The sequence below is a fragment of the Buceros rhinoceros genome, unplaced genomic scaffold, assembly GCF_000710305.1.
Source record: "Buceros rhinoceros silvestris isolate BGI_N320 unplaced genomic scaffold, ASM71030v1 scaffold4968, whole genome shotgun sequence".
Lineage (NCBI taxonomy): Eukaryota > Metazoa > Chordata > Aves > Bucerotiformes > Bucerotidae > Buceros > Buceros rhinoceros.
Genome location: NW_010424955.1, coordinates 14,251 through 19,726, shown reverse-complemented (window position 1 = coordinate 19,726; position 5,476 = coordinate 14,251).

Sequence of the window (5,476 nt, the reverse complement as noted above, 5' to 3'; positions counted from 1 at the left end):
TCTCTTGTGTTTAATGTAATTAATTTTATACTCATTGAACCAGAGAGGGCAGGAAAGACTTTATAGCCCATGACTTCAATATTTGATATCATTAATTTGGTCCAAGCTGTGGATGAGTTTGTGGTCAACCTTGACAATAATCTTGTTTGTCTAGAACCAGTACCAAAGCATGTAAAACTGTGTTAAAACACCAAACCAACCAACCAACCAACCAACCAAAACAGATCCCAACAAACAGAAAAAAACCCATTGCTTGGTAAGTAAACAATTTGTGGAAGTTTACGCACTGCTGCTCATAGTATTGTAGTGCCTTTTACAAATTCTTGCATGCGTTTTACAGATGATTTAGCAAACCCTGGGAGAGTTAACCTGATGGGCCTATGGCCATATGGAAAATCTGCAGGAGGTCCAGGGAGGGAGGTCAGCGTTGCTGCCTCCCACGCACATGCCTTGAGTGCGAGGTGGTTATTGGTAGCACTTTGCCTTGCCTGGCCATCAGTCTCAAAGTAAACAGGCAACATACCAAGTTCAGATATCAAAAGCAACTAGTAACTTTGAGCCCAAGATATTACAGTGAACACCGATTTTTCTGTCAAGAGAGAACACCATCTATCTGAAAATGAGTTAAGTGAAAGCAACTGTTCTGACCACAAGAAAAAAAAAAAAAAAAAAGCGTGGGGGAGTGGTCTTGCCCAAAACATGTCAGTGTGGTGTGAGGTTTTGGTTTGTTTCAGGTTTTTATTTGTTTGTTTTGGGGGTTGTTTGTTTGGTTTTGGTTTTTTTTTCCCTCTCCAAAAAGGCAGAGACATGAGGGCAGCAATTAGAGCACTAAAGTTGTAGCCCAGCAGAATGCCTCTGGAGGTCCTACCTGCTGCTTGGGTGGTTGCTGCATAGCCCTTTCCTGGAGGACCGTAGCAGGTCCGTCAAAGTGGTAGGACTTCTGGGACATAGGGAGAAGGTAAGATTTGGGTTGTGCTTTAACAGCTACCTCCTGAAACCATTTTGCATCCTAAAAGGAGGCTGACTGCACGCTAACTAGCTGCCTGGGGATCTTGGCTGTTGAGCAGCCGGTTTGGATGCCAGTATCAGTTTGTACGGTGGTCCACATCAGGCACTGGTTCTTCATGCACTTGTGTGCTAATGCTTTCTTTTCATTACATTTTGTGACAGCTCCTATTTTTGACATGCTTCCTGCAAGACTTAGACAAAGCAAGTGCTTCAGCAAAAATCCCACCTGGGCCAAAGGGAGTGTTTCTGGGTGTCTCCTAGCCCTGGCTAGGAGTTGTTTCTCCAGAATCTTAACTGCTTAGAGAAAGAAGAAAAAAACGAATATGGAAGGAACAGAAGGAAAACAAAACTCTGCTGTGTAGGAGAGGAGGGCAGTTGGACTGTGTGGTGGGTGTGTGGTGCCAGAGCAGGCAGCTAAGCTGCCTGGCTCTTCTGTTAATAGTTTCACCTGCACACTTAAGAAACTCCATTTTTTTAGGCTATTTTTGGTGTGTTGTCCCTTCCACCACTTTTCCTACCTCCTCAGATCCTTCAGCAGAAGCAAATGGAGGTGTCAGGTGAAAGGCAGTGGTGGTGGCGGCAGCTCCTCTCCCCTCTCCCTTCCCTCTGCCCAGAGGAGTCGCAGTGCCAGGGACTGCTTTTCTTCCTGAAGCCTCATCATGTAGATGAAGTATTTAAGAATCACCAGACTGATTGACAGGGCATGTAGTGCAGAGTATGGGTTGAAGAGTCCTCTCCAAAGTTAGTCTCTGCTACTCTGTTATTTAACTTATTCCCATGACCTTGAGTTATTAAGCAGCTCAGTGGCCCCAGAGTCATTTCCAAGTTTCACCTTAGAGCTCTTCTAATGGTCGATAGGGATTCAGATAGATCCAGCACAGATTGCATCTTACTGCGTGTTTGTCAAGCTGATCATTCAATGAAAACACAAGTACTCTGAAAATACAAGCTCTATTGAATCTGTATTATTGGAAGTAATAACTAATTCAGTGAAACATTGTGCACCTTTAGTGACGGTGGTGTTCAACGTTGAGGACAAAGGGGAAAAGCAGGCTGGTAAACATACATGCAGAGTTTTTCAGCATTCTGATTTTAAAGTCATAGTGCCTCTCCAGCTCTTTTTCTGTTTCCATAGGACACTTAAGGCTACACTGGACAAATCACAGGAAGAATATCCTGTCTGCTGATCTCTCTTAATTCATTATTGTCCTAGATTTTTACTGTCATGTGTTGAGGAGGTTTACCTGGGGCAGGACCTTGAGCTATTGAGCAAACCCAAATCGATCAAGTATTGCCTGTTCCAAACAGCTTGTAGCTTAGTTTAAAGGCTGCAGGACTTTGCAAGGAAGAAGAATTGCTCTGGCAAGTTGCTGGCAAATTGCTGTGCCTGTGGAGTGGTCTGCTCATATACAGATGTTACCGGCAACAAGTGTGCTTGAAAAACAGGTTCAAAAAAAGCCACAAACAACCCCACAAAAGTTTTGAAATTTTTTATTTAGGAAAAAAATGTACTTGAAAGTATTAATCATAAAATACAGCAGAAGAGTTAAAATACTGTGATAGAAGAGTATAATAGTATAATAAAAATGTTTCCTAAAAAATACATAAGAGGTATAAATTCACAAGCATCACAGAAGAAAAAAATCTAATGGAGAGAGAGAAATGAAAAAACAGGTGACCAGGTTTTCAGGGCCAACAGCTGTGTCAATCTTCAAAACTTAACTTGTGGATATATGAGGATCTGGTGGTACCTGACAGCTCAACATGGACATGCATTCGGAGCCAGGGGAACACTGCTTCAAAGCAGATACCACCTCCTATTACATAAGTGTTACTGTGAGGCTGCATTAGTGCAAGAGGGATATATTTAATTTGGCACCTTGCTTCTCATCAGACTAGATTTCACGGTTACTCTACTCTTCATAGTCTGTGTAAGCTGAAGGCTTGTGTTTGTCTTGCTGTTTTTCTTTTGCTGTGCTGATTTCTGGCTGCACAGATGAAAATTTCATGCCTTTTACCACCTTTCCCTGTCATCCTTTCCTTGGAGTCTTCCTCCTTTGAAATCTGCCACGGGCTAACTGGCTACATGTACAAGACCCTAATTTCTAGTTTACAAAATATGTCTACTAAAGGCTACTTATTGGCTTTATTACAACTGCCTTAGCATTCTCAGCGTAGTTTTCACAACCAAACTTTAGTTTAGGGACAGGCTTGGTGTTTGTTATTTTATGTGTGTTTGTACTTGATGTGCAGCAGGCAATGAAATGAAATTTTTATGATATGTAGATATATATTATATTATTAAGATAAATTCTAAAAATAATGTATAGGTATATTTGGGAAGTATTTCTTTTGTTTTCCAGATACTGCCAGGGTCATCTTTCAACATATTCTCTGCATAAGTTCTTCAGAATGCATTAACAGTGGCAACTGATACTCTCACATGCAACACAGTAGGTTTTTTTAAAAATGAAGTTAGAAAACTGAGTCATGAAATTTACTATTTTGTGGCAGGGACCCACAGAAGGAAGCAGAGGTAGTCCTCAAATCATCCAGGCCATGGGTGACAAAAGAGGAAGGAGGGAACATTTCCTTTCTGGGAGGATCCCCCTTTCCAGAAGGATGGAGCAAGAGGAGTGGAGGTGTGGCTTGCATCTCCTGGGAAAAGGCAGCCGCACAGATTAACTCGTTCAGTTTTGCTTTTAGGCAAAGTGGGTGGAAATCTTGCCAAGCCTGGGCCAGGAACTGCTGATGGTAGGACAGAGGAGCGCGTTTCAGGACAGCTTACCTGACAGTAAGGTCATGAGCCCAAACAGTTATGGTGTATGTTGTTTCGTTGCACACAAGATGTAGTTTCAGATAGAAGGAGAAAATTAAGGTTTTCTGGGACTGGGAGTGCGAATACTTTCTTTGGTTAGGGAGAGCACCTTCATTTTGTTTGTCTCTCTGATATATCTTGTGTTTTACTGACAACTTCTGTAAGTAGTAGGAAAACATGTAGGCATGCTTAGGCTTCTGCAGATTACAGCTGTCTAACAAATAACTTGTACCATGTTTAGGCAGCTGTGAAAAGTGCTGGGAGCTGCCTTCTGCAGGCTTTAGTCTGTCCTTGAGCTCAGAGGGGTCCTCTGCAGGAGTCAGTCCAGATCACTGAAAGTGACTTTTCTACGGTCAATCTATTTGGAATAGAAATTCATTTGATAAGACAGTTTTTGTTTTTAAAAACAGCTTTCAGCAGTCGATCACATTGATAGTAAACAATAATGACCACTTGTTGCTCAAACCCCTAAACAGCTACGCATTCCTTCTGTTCTTTACACACAGGGACCCTTGTGGGAAACAGCTACGATTTTGCAAACTCTTGGGCTTTGCACAGTGAAAACAAGCGGTGCACGAGAGTGAGGACTCCAAGCAACACCTGCAACATTTCATCTGATATTGCAGGGAAGGTTGGTGCCCCAAGATACCATTCCGGTTTCACTCTTCCCCTACCTGAAAGCAGCTTGCCTGCCCTCTGAAAGAAGAATACAAATGCTTCCTGGAATACACATCCACCTGATGTGGTTCTTCCTTAGCAAGCAGTTAGAATGTGAAGCCCAGGAGATACTAATTTTGCATTTCTGAGGTGCAGCTATATCATTTCTGAGATAGCTATACTGGGCACTGATCTTACTGGTGCACTGGAACAAGGTGCATGGCTCCTCGTCCAGCCTGGCAAGAGTTAACTACGGGGCTGGTGGTGGCCTGTGTAGGTTCCTGCTGTGCTGTGGCAGGGTCGGGTGCAGGCAGAAGGTGGAAGTGACACATCCACTGTCTGTGGGCTCTTCCAAGCCCCCTGTGAGCCAGCATGGGGCTGGACGCAGGATGCAGCTGTGTGCTTGTGGTTCCTGACCTGATAACTACGTGCCCTCCCCGCAGACTCTGGCTGGTGCTAGCAGGAGGATTTCTGCACTGGGCTGCCCAGTGCTGTCGAGAAGTGACCTCAGAGACTGCATGATATGACCTATGTCTTATTTGCACGCAGTGTTGGGAAAGGAACACTTTACTCACTAGTTAGTGAATGCAATTTTTCTCTCCTACAGCACCCTACCTTTTGCTATTTTCTAAAACTGTAGTGCACATATACCCGCCCTCCCTCTCCCTCTCAAAACGCAGCAAACAAACACCAAATAGGTGATAAACAAGAACCCCCCAAAAGCTCATTTGAGCCTGGAGTGTGAGCTGCTGCCAAGGAAACTTTGGTATTACTTGGGAAAGGTGTGTTTAAGTGGTGTCTGTATAACGAGATAGTTAATTCCCTTTCTGATTCTGCCAGCAGGGAAGGATCTGTTCTGAAGAACTTTGTGGGCACAACCACTACATATAGTATTTACGGATGTGCTGCAGTTCATATGCCTGGGAATCACCAGAGTGGGGAGGTGCTTCGCCCGGCTGTTTTTGTTGGAGATGTTCTCTGCTGGTGTTGCAA